This window comes from Bidens hawaiensis, unplaced genomic scaffold (assembly GCF_021521415.1).
Source record: "Bidens hawaiensis isolate Kalapana, Puna unplaced genomic scaffold, B.hawaiensis_p1.1 tig00063372_1, whole genome shotgun sequence".
Lineage (NCBI taxonomy): Eukaryota > Viridiplantae > Streptophyta > Magnoliopsida > Asterales > Asteraceae > Bidens > Bidens hawaiensis.
Genome location: NW_027501332.1, coordinates 15220 through 28060, shown reverse-complemented (window position 1 = coordinate 28060; position 12841 = coordinate 15220).

Below are 12841 nucleotides of genomic sequence, written 5' to 3'. Positions count from 1 at the left end.
CGTACGATCATACTATGAAGATAAGGACGAGGATGAGATACCAACCAACCATAAAAGCAGTAATCACATAAATCATATGACAATCAACAATTGATCGAGCAATATCACGACCACACAAATAAGGGAATCGTGCTTGAGTGAAATAATATAACAATAGTACTTTCTAGTACGCATAATGCCCCCCCCCCCCCCAAATAACAAAATAGAGAAAAATAGGATTTAATTACTCACCTTAGAGATAAGGTAGACAGTAACGAGGAGGCGGTTAAAGCGAACAAGTTAGTTAATTTCACAAGGAGTCTTGACGATAAGCCCTAGTTTTAAAGTTATAATTAGAACAAATAATCTAAGGATATAAACAAACAAGAAATGACATGATGGGTTTATAACGGATTTGGAGATCGATAAAGTGTTAAATATATTTTATTAGACTTTATAAAAGTTGAATAAAAACAATGTAATCAATTTACACTCACATATAGATTTATAAACAATAAAACGCTAATTTTAATATTAAATATATATTTGTAAATCGAACGAAAACTTGTTTTGAAAGCTTAATGGTGATCGGTTTGTTTAGACGGGTAAAACTAATTTAATTGGATTACATTAAATATTAACTTAGGCTTATTTTTTAAATATAAAATTAAATATATAATAATTAAACATGTGTATGTATGTATATATATATATATATATGGAAAACGTTTAATGAAAATTGATTTTTGGAGAGTTTAAAGGGGTTCGGTCCGTTTAATGGTTAAAATAATATTAGTTATATATATAATGATAATAATAAAGATGAATAAATAAATAATAAAAAAATAAAACCAAACCGGGACTAAGGACTCGAACCTGCGCCCCAAGCCAGTTCAAGGTTTAACAAAGGTGCACCAGCTAATTGGGCAGGTGACTAAATTGTGTAAGGAATGAAAACAATTAAAATATAAACTCAATAACATATTATCCCTAATTCCTTATAAAACCTAGATTAAACAAAACCCAAATTAGACCTTGATTGCCCCTTGCCAATCAAAATTGACAGAGGGCTTTTGTTAAACCCTTAAATCCGATCAAGAAACACAAACCAATTACCTAAAATATGTTCTAATTGATGGGGATTGATGACCTAGGGTTCACGGAAAAAACACAACATCAAAGGTGGGTTAAAACTGCTTCTGAGCGTAAATTGATAAGGGGTTTTGATTCGTGGTGATGTAAGGACGGTGTGGTACCAGCTAACTGAAATAAGATCGTGTATTTATAGGGTTTTGGGGTCGGTCTTCACCACGGTTAGTTAATCATATATTTAACTGTCAATTAGTTGGAAGTTAACATAATTAACTTGTGATTTAACGCGTATTTGATCGACCAACGAGTAGATGTGACAAAAATTTTTGTAATACCCGGCTGATATGGTGGATCGAAATCAAGGAAATATAGAGGATGTACCAACTAGGAGGGAGAGAGAAGGATGGAAGGAAAAATAAAATAAATTTAAAAATTTTGCAATTAGGTCCGTAGGGTTTGAGTTCTTGATCAAGTGGTGAAAAAGTTAAATTCAAGGGTGTTTATTGCATTTTATAAATAGTTTATAAAATCGTTTAAAATAATAATTACTCACACAACGAACTAAACTTATAATGGCTAAATAAAATAATAACAATAATTTATCATTCTTTATTTAATAACGAAAATCCGAATAATTAGACAAACGCAAATTTTAAATGGGTTAGGTTTTCGGGTCTGAAAGTTAACGAACGTTATACCATGAAGTTCCAACATAGATTGATTTAACTATAATGTGAGTGCAATTCTTTCGGGTGCTCTTTCACCTAAGTTGTAAGATCCGGGAACACCTATTATACCCATTCAAGTGGGTGATTTTAAAATGACACGAAAACTCCTAGATCTTGGAGCTAGTATTCGTATCCTCTCGGGAAGCCTTTATGATCAGTATGACTTTGGTCCGCATAGGGAAGCTGCTACCACGGTTATTTTAGCCGACCAAACACCTAAAATTCCCAGGGGATATTGACTTATGTGATTGTGAAGTTGGAAGATTTTTATTTCCAGTTGTGTTTTTGGTTCTTGACTATGTTTCGGGTGAAAGAACCAAACAGCTCACGGTTATACTCGGTAGGTCCTTTTTGGCTATCGCAAATGCCAAAGTTAATTGCAGAAGTGGTACAGTTGACTTGTCATTGGAGCCATAAGCTTAGATTGAATGTTTTCACATGTGTAAATAATTCTCCGGTCGATGACGAGTGCTTTATGGCAGACGCTATTAACGAGTGAGTTCTGTTATACGACTCTGTCATGGACACGGATGGCACAATGCAGACGTGTTTTATGTTTGACAGGTTACAGGTGGAAACTGACAAGCAACTGGAAGAGGAAGAAAGGAAGCTGGAGGTTGCAGCTTTAAGAGGAGAATAACCACTATGTTCGGTTCAGGTGGAGCCACTACCCGAAACGATTGACACCGGGTTAAAACCTTAATTTCAAGAGCCACCAAAAGTCAAGCTGAAAGAGCTACCAAAGCATTTAAAATATGATTTTCTTGGTAAGAATGAAACTTTACCTGTTATTATGGTGTCTAATTTATCTTTTGAACAGGAAAGTGCTTTACCGGAGGTGCCGGTTTCCAACAAGGAGGCGATTGTATGGACAATTGCGGTTCTGAAAAGGATTAGTCCCTCAATTGTCATGCACAAAATCTTCACGGATCCGGAAGTCAAACCGGCACATGATGCCCAGCGGAGGTTGAACCCGAAGATAAGAGAGGTGTTTGAGAAAGAGGTGATGAAGTTGCTGGATGCATGTATCATATTCGCCATCTCTGAAAGCATATGAGTAAGCCCAACTCAGACCGTACCCAAGAAGGCGGGCATCTAAGTTGTTAAAGACGACACAGGTAGCGAGGTAGCCACCCGACCGGTAAACAGGTGGAGGATTTGTATTGATTATAGAAAATTAAGTGCAGCTACTTCTTAGGATCATTTCCCATTACCGTTAATTGATCAGATTGAAGAGAATTATCAGGTTAGAAGTTTTATTATTTTTTAGATGGATATTTAGGTTATAACCAAATAGCTATTCATCCTTAAGATCAGGAAAATACCTCGTTTACTTGCGCGTATGGCACATCGCATTTAGGCGAATGCTATTTGGGTTATGTAACACCCCACCACCTTTCAAAGGTGCATGATGAGTATCTTTTCAGATATGGTGGGAGAGTCTATGGAAATCTTCATGGATGATTTCTCAATTTTTGGCCCATCTTTTGAGTCATGTTTAAGCTAACTCGAAGGAGTTTTAAAAAGATGTGTCGAAACTAATCTGGTTCTTACTTAGGAAAAGAGCCATTTCATGGTCCAGGAGGGTATAGTGTTAGGCCATATTGTGTCAAGTCGTGGGATTGAGGTAAACTTGCTAAAGTGCAAGTTATTTCTCCTCTACCTCATCCCACAAATGTTAAAGGCATTAGGTCATTTTTGGGGCATTCGGGTTTTATAGAAGATTCATAAAGGGTTTTAGGGGGTGTTTGGCTGAGCTTTTTAAATTGATTTTTTGATTTTTGAAAAGCAAAAGCAACTTTTCAAAAGCTCCAATTTGAAGCTTTTGGAAGAGATTTGCCAAACACATTTTGCTTTTCAACAATCAAACAAGCAAGTTTTAAAAGCTCACCCAAACACCCCCTTAGTGATATTACTAAACCATTGTGTAATCTATTATTTAAAGATGGCATGTTTGAGTTTAATGGCGAGTGTATTAAGGCCTTTAACGTTTTGAAACAAAAATTGGTTAAAGCCCCAATCTTGTACTAACCCGATTGGAATTTACCTTTAGATTAATATGCGATGCAAGTTATTACGCAGTTGGGGCTGTTTTGGGTCAACGGGTTGAGAATAAACCCTTTGCCATATACTATGCAAGTAAAACCTTCTCGGATGCTCAATCGAACACAACAGCCGAGAAGGAGTTAGTAGTAGTAGCATATGCTCTAGATAAATTCCGATCTTATATATGGGGTAGCAAGGTTATTATATATTTATGGACAAAAAGGATTCAAAACTGAGGCTTATCAGATGGATTTTTCTCTTGCAGGAGTTTGATCTAGAGATCCGGGATAAGAAAGGTAGTGAAAATGTTGTTGCATATCACTTGCCCTGAATCATGGCGGAAGAATGAGAAGCTGATGGGCCCATAAACGAGTCCTTCCCAGATGAGCAGATTATGGCAGTCTTTCAAAATCCTTAGTTTGCTTGTATTGTTAATTTTAAAGTTTCAGGTAAGCTACCAAAGCATTATCCAAGGAGAAAGAAGAAGCATTTGATTTCATAAGCCAAGCAATGCATTTGGGATTACCCGGACTTTCTTAAGATTGGGGCAGATTAGATGATTAGACGATGCATACCAGAGGAGGATGACCCAGCCGTGTTGGAACAAGTGCATTCGTCTGCTTGTGGAGGTCACTTTAGTGGCCAGAAAACTGCTAGAAAGTACTTACTGGTGGCCTTTATTGACCATGATTGTTTAGAGATGCTCATGAATTTGCAAAACATTGTTTAAAGTGTCAATAATTAGGGAGCATTTCTAAGAGGGATGAGTTGCCCTTGAACCAGATCCTAGTAGTCGACATCTTTTCTATGGGCCGTTGACTGTGCCAAAATGGGTTAAGGCGATAGCTACTAGGACAAATGATCACCGTTTTGTTTGCAATTTTGTGCAAACAAAAATTTTCTTGAGATTTGCAATCCCCCAAACCATCATTAGTGATGGGGGTCTCATTTCAAAAATTTTAGATTCGGTAAATTGCTTAAATGATACGGTGTTGATCATAGATTTGCAACTCCTACCATACACAAACGAGTTGGCAAGTTAAAGTGTCTAACTGGCAGATTAAACAGATGTTACAAAAAACAGTCCGGATGGACCGTAAAGATTGGTCACTTAAATTGACTGATGCTTTGTGGGTCTACCGGACGGCTTATAAAATGCCGATTGGTACTACTCCTCATAGACTTCTGTATAGTAAGGATTGTCATTTACTGGTTGAACTTGCACGACGAGCTTATTAGGCCACTAAACAAGTTAATACTAATTATGATGATGCAGGTAAAGCTAGGAAGTTGGTGTTGTGTGATATTAAAAAATTGAGGGACGAGGCGTATGAGTGTGCATCTGCATATAAGGCTAAGATGAAGAAGGTTCACGATGCTAAAATTCGATTGAAGAACTTTGAACTGTGTCAAAGGGTTTGGCTCTACAACACAATAATTAAACTCTTCCAGGGAAAGCTAACGAGCAAGTGGACAGGCCCAAACACAATTTTGAGAATTGGAAACCTGTACAAGCACGGAAAGAAGACGCGGGATGACCAACATGCAAAACGATGCAAAAATCAAGAATTCCTATTGAGGAGACTCGCCACGCTACGCGACGGGGCTAGAGTGGGTCCATCACGATACGCGATGGACCATAAAATTTAAACTCTTCCAGGGAAAGCTAGCAAGTAAGTGGACAGGCCCATGCACAATTTTGAGAATTGGAAACCTGTACAAGCACGGAAAGAAGATGCGGGATGACCAACACGCAAAACGATGCAAAAATCAAGAATTCCTATTGAGGAGACTCGCCGCGCTACGCGACGGGGCTAGAGTGGGTCCATCACGATACGCGATGGACCATAAAATTTAAAACGTTGACTTTTGTCCATCGCGCATCGCGATGAACATTTGTTAAGCAGAGCACGATACGCGATGGGTTGTGAAAACGAAAAAAATAGGGTTTTGCATATAATATCATTTTGACAACCCTAAAACATATATCACGTTCCAGAGCAGTTCCAGGAGCCTGAAGACGATTTCCAACCTTCCTAATCATCTAGAGATCAATCCTAATAGTGTTTATCGTTAGAATTGAAGACCTATAAATGACGATTACGGATGGCAACAGGCTGGGTTCGGGTCTGGTATTGGTAATCCCATGGCCGTACCCGTTTGTAAAACCGTGTCCCATACCCGGCCCATTACCCATCGAGTACATGTCGGGTAATTACTCGTTGGGTATCGGGAGTACCCGTGGGTATCAGGTCTACCCGTTGGGATTTTCAAGTACATTTTTTTATCATTATAACTATTTTATACCTTTTATTCGTATAACAATTATTAAAAAATTAAATATAATACACTATATATATATATAAGTGTGACAATAAATAAATACTATCATTATAATTTTTATATATCTTTATATATTATGCATATAGGGCAATTATAGAATAAAAACCTACATTAAAGAAACTTGAAAACTCAATAAGTGGTTACCATGATGTCACATCTATAGTTTTGACTTTTTATAAGGAAAAGTGTATTCTCGTCTTTTGTCATCTCCTTATTTTAATATCATGTGTGTCTCTCTCTTGAGTTCTGACACAATCACATCATTATCACCTGTTTGGTTCTTCTAATTTAATTAAATGCTTCTTACAAAATAAATAAATAAAACATAATTAAAAGAAAGTAAAATATTAAGGCAGACTTTTAATTGATATATATTTCTAATGCCATCATACATTTCTTTTAGTTTTTCAAGCTATCACATAATTCCATTGTTCGTTTGTGTTTGCCTTGTTTTAAAGAATATTCTAATTTATTTCCTTAATATCATGTTATCTAAAAATCATATGGAATGTTACATATTTACATGTATTTTTTGTTTTTACATATTTAATATTATAATGTTTTTACATATTTACATGTTTTTTTGTTTTCACATATTTAGATATTATACTATTTTTACATAGTTACATATTATTTTTACAATTTTCTTTTGTTTTTACATATTTACATATTGTTCTTACTTATTTGCATATTTATTGTTGTTTTCACATATTTAAATATTTTATTGTTTTTAGATATTTACATGGTTTTTTTTACATATTTACATATTACCTTGTTTTTACATATTTACATATTTTTTTGGTTTTTTCGTATTTACATATTTACATATTATATTTTTGTTTTTACATATTTACATAGTTTTTTTACATATTTACATATTATATTGTTTTTACATGTTTACATATTTTTTGTTTTTTTTTTCAAATTTATATATTATACTATGTTTACATAGTTAGATATTAATTTTACATTTTTCTTTTGCTTTTACATATTGTTTAGCATATTTACATAGTTTTTCTTTTTTTTCTTTACATATTTACATATTATATTATTTTTACATATTTACAAAACAAACATCACAATCTTTATTATCAAACTAGGATAGTGGCCCGTGTTACACACGGTTGGAAAAAATTTCAAACGTCATATATATGTATATATATATATATATATATATATATATATATTTATAGCTATCATAAGAATTCTTTACATTGTTTTCTGCAAAAACACAAGATGTAGAAAAATTATGTATAAATAGTGTGAATGAGAAACTGTATAAATATACAAATCATTGAATTGCTAAAGTAATAGTCATACTAAAAAATGTAGCAAAAATTAGTTAAAAATAATTAATTATAGTCAAAATCGGTTTTTAAATCATTTTAAGTTTGACCATGCTTGTGTTATATATTGGTTTAAATATTAATTAGCATTAGGATTAAATTTAATTGATTAATTATGTGGAAATTATAAGCATGGAAGTGGATGACATGGAATATTAAGTGGACATCCTAGGAAAAGGACAAGTGGACAAATTGGTTTTACTTTAATATATTAGTTAAATAGATGTGTCAATCTATAATAACTTATGAAAACCATCCGAAACCATTTAGCTCAATAAACTAATACATAAAAATCATCATCCACACACATCGAAATAAAACTACACATTGAGATTCAAAGCAAATTGTTATTTCCTTTTTTTTATCAATTCACACTAGATAAATTAAAGAAGAAATCCGGTTACCGAATGCTTTTCACATCATATATCTCTTTTTATTCTAAAGGGATTTTTTTCCAAAATGGTCACATATTTCTTCTACCAAGTAAACCCTATTAGTTCGTATATATATATTTTTTTTTTTTTTTTTTTTTTATCTAGAATCCCTGCAGAGGACAGAAAATTCAACTTTGAAGTGGAGAGAGAATAAATTTAATCTTCCCATTTATCATTTGTTGTACTAGCAATGAATAATAAAATCATTTTATTAACTAGCAAAAGTCACTTTTAGTCATAGCCTTTGATCACCATCATCAACGGATGATATAGAGTTTTGGGGGTTTTCTCAACTGGGAAGAGTTTTCAAAAATATTGACCTTCAAATTTCCGACTTAGCCACCATTTACAACTTCACAACCTATAAAATACAAAGAATTTTTCAGGTATATGATTCGGATATATGGTTTGGGTAAATGGGTATGTGTTTTCGGGTAATCGGGTCGGTATCATCTAATCCCATACCTGGCCCATACCCGCGAAAATTTTTAAATCTCAATCCCATGCCCGGCCCATACCCATCAAGTTTCGGGTATACCCATCCCATTTGTTTCGGGTACACCCATCGGGCTCGGGCTATTTTTTTCCATTCCTAATGACGATGCGTGAATGGTCGTCTCTAGTCATACCCGAGATGTATATTATTGTACTTTTAAAGTTTTTCTCATGTTTTAAGAACGAACTAATTGTAATTGTTAATTGTCGATCTATAAACATTGATATTTGGTATTATTGTGCACTCAGTCAGTTTAGGTTTATTTCAATCAGGATGATTAGTTTGCCATTTGTTGTGATACGTGTTTTATAGGGTTATATTGATTAGTTTGAATATGATGAAGCATAAAATTTTCCTTAGTTAAGTCACGCTGGCAGGGAACTTATGATAACCAGTGCCGCGTGTTAGCTATTGTTGATGCCTAAGGATTAACAAGTTGGTTAACCAGATTCGATAATTAATGATTAATCTGTTAAATGACAAGAGATTGTTGTTTGTTACATGCTTGAACCCCGAGTGTGATTTACTCTTGTTAATCGTTTAAAACTCGATTACTTGCTTGTTTAATTCTAAACTCAAATCATTGCTAGTGTGATCAACACTTTTAATTGCTACTTCATCATGTTAGAAATTGATTGCATGCTACACTGACCAATTACTCCTCGTGGTTCGACACCATACTTGTCTTAACTAGTTTAACGTAATTAGGACACTTCATTATTATTGTTTTTGACTAGATCACAACAGTCTAGCATCAGCCCTAGCCTTGTATCTCACATACTTGGCTATAAATAGAAGTCCAATTCAAACTTAATCTACACCCTTTTGCTCTACAACAATTACATACACACACACAAACTTAAAGGTTAATCTCTTCCATTATTCAAGTTTGGGCTGGCAACGCGTGTCTTAATAGGTTTATCAGCTTTGAAACGACGCGCTTAACACAAGTATCAAACATGAATACGGCTAGCTTAAGTACTTTATATGTCATGACTATACGATAGTTTTAAGTTTCATTTCAAAACAAGCATGGGTTTTTGTTGTACTAATAGGAAACATTAATCTTGTAAACTTGTCTCTAGCACAAGAATTTTAACCGAACATTTTTTAGGAAATCGACAAGTGGAAGTTTAGAGTTTGAAGAGTGACCCAATATTTTATGCCATGTATGAAGAATAGTCATAATAGCTTTCCTCTTGTCTCTACCCATCCCCATCTTGTATAGACCATCATCACAATCACCAACTCCAATCAATGTTCTCGAACATAGGACCTGCAAAACACAAAAATCGGGGGGAAAAATGTTATGGCACATTGCAAATATTGTGATAGTCTACTAACAAATAACAAGTTACATTTAAACTTGGGAACAAAGAGGACTCCCTTGACCAAAATTCCATTTGGTAGGGTATAATCCATCCTTCCTTATAAACTATAGCTTCGCCATTCGATAGTGATAGGTGGTTCATATTTCCTTTTTTTCTTGTTTTTAAGCATGCAATCATCATAGATTATAGGCTCCGTTGCACCTGAGTCAATTACCCATTTATCTTCCCTGTTGATGTTGTTTGCCATATTTACCACGAGTGTGTTTTCCTCTTTGGTTATGCCATCGTTGTTTCAAAAAAGATGCACAAATTGTTAATATTCTGCATTAGTCATTCCCGATATCGAACATGCCTCATCTTCGACGTGCTCACCAGAGTTTTGTCTTCCTTCTCTTTGTTTGAGTTTGCCTTAAGGCTGGTATTGCTTTGCGGAGTCTGAAAAATTGTTCCCCTGGTGATGATTCTTTTGGTACTTGAGGATGTCCTTTGTTGTTCACCATTGGCCATGATGGTTGCTTTTAGGGTTTTGGTTTGGTATGTAGATCTTTATAATTGCTCTGATACCATAATGAAATTCATTCGTTGAAATTGGAGAAACATTACAATAAAACAAGGAACATGTTGCAAACTAAAATTAAAGTCTGCAAGCTTGTGATCAAGGCAATAATGCCGCCAACATTTATGGAGGGTGATAATGGTAATCCCTAAAATCATATGAAGGATAATCATGGAAGCATAATAGGTTTAAATAATTGGTACTTTTTATTAAAAAGAGATTATATCCAAATAAAAAAGTATGATTTTTGTAAGAGGGCTAAGAAGGTATTTTAGTCAACCAAAATTAAAACTATGCACTTAAAAACCAACTTAATCCATCACTTTCGCCCATCTCCTACTGCTTATAAAAACCCAACCACTACAATTCCATCATCCACCGCCACCACCGCTACCAACACCCTCGTCGGTGATGGCTCTCCTCCAGTCCTCCATTGTCGTAAACTATAGTGATGCTGGATATGGTGGTGAAAGTGATGGATATGGTGGTCATACAGAAACCTCTGCACTGTTCTACCACCTTTATCACCACCCCCAAACCACTAGATCTGTATCCACCATAAACAAGATGTACTTGTAGACACGGGGTGATGAATTGAAGTTTTGGACATTGGCTATGAAATAAGCACACTCCAAATAAAACCAACAGAGCCAACTAGATGAGCTTTGATAAACTATTTAAAAAAGATCCAACTTGGTGAACAGTGGTGGAGCTGCTCTATGACCGAAGTTGTGACAGGAGACGGGCTGCCGGTGTTAACCAAGTATTTTTCCTCCAAATAAAAACAATATACCCAACTAGCTAAGCTTTGATCAATTATTAAAAAAGATGCAACTTGGCGAACATTTGTGGAGTGGTGTGGTGGGAGTTGTGGTGGTGACCAGAATATGCTTGGTATGAGCCATTAAGAAGTATGTGACCAGAGGGCCCTTGTTTCGATTCTAAGCAGTAATAGTTATACTTTATGTTTTGGGCTTTGATTTGAAAATTTTTTAATTTGCTTAATGTGGCTATAAGAAGTTGAAGTTTGTAGAAAGATAATAGTTTTGAGGGAAATCAAGTGTGAAATAAGGAGGTGACATAAAAGAAATAAAACATTTATTGACTTTCTTTCTTCTGCACATGTCAGATTTTTCATTCAGACTTAAGTGGTGGTTGTGACCAACTACCTCTTAATGATTACCTCTTAACCATTCAGACTTCACTGTGTTCCAAAATTTCATTAAACGAGGGGAGGGTAAGGAAAAGAAATTAGGAGAGAAAAGAAATGAGATGAAAATAGGGATGTCAATGAAACCCGAACCCGGTGGAAAAATCCGAAACCCGACATAAATGAGACGGATAATATTGGACCCATTAGGGTTTGGGATTAGCTTTGAAATTTTTAGTGGGTTTGGGACGGGTTTGGGATTTGTAATATACCCGATTACCCGATAACATTAGCCCATTTACCCGATTATATACCCGATGTACACGACATAACTTTTTCTATATCTATATATAGTATATTTTAAATATATTGTTTGTTGAAACTTGTTATAGCAATTATTTGAGACTTTTTATTTTATGGTAATCATTATTTGTAACCGATTAGTTATATTTTTGTCAAAATTCGATAGAAACCCGATGGGTTTTGGGCCGGGTATACCCAATGGGTATTTTGACAAAACCCGATTGGAAACCCAAAACCCGATGGGAAAACCCGAAACCTGACGGGTAATTGCCCGATTAAAACCAGACGGGTTTGGGACAACTTTCATAATCGGGTATGGGTTTGGGAATGACTAAACTCGACCCAAACCCGACCCATTGCCATCCCTAGATGAAAAGCCTTTTTTTGTGTTCTCGAGTTTAATGAGAAGGAAAAGAAAATCAAGGAATTTAAATATTTTATGAGTTCCCGAGTTGAGAGGAAAAGAAAAGAAAGTTGTATTTTTACTATTATACCCTTTAAGTAAAACAAGAATAAAATTAGTTTGAGGATAATTTAGTAATTGCTAGGATTTTCTCTCCTAATCTTTTCAATTTGGGAGGATGAATATATGTTTAAATTTTCTAGTATTTTTCCTTCTTTCCCCTCCTATTCTCTCCTTAAAAAATCTCTGGAACATGATATTTTAACATTTTCCCCTCCTTTCATTCCCCTTCTCTTGTTAAATGAGACTCTGGAACGCATCTTAAGGTTACCTTTTAACCATTAAGAGGTTATGAGTCATTAAAAGGTAGCCTCTTAATGAGTGTTAAGAGGCTACCAAACAGCCCCCAAGTCATGCATAACACCATACCAACATTCAAGTTTTGTTTAACAATAAAATATTTTCTATCCCTGTTAAATCTATATATAATATCTCAATTTTAAGATTGAAGAAAAAAAAGAAAGAAAGAAACCAGGGGAACTTAATTACCATTCTGGTTTCACAATTTCTAAAAAATAAGAACATAGTGGCAAAATCTTCTTTACCAAGGGAAAAATCGCGGTAATTTCTAATA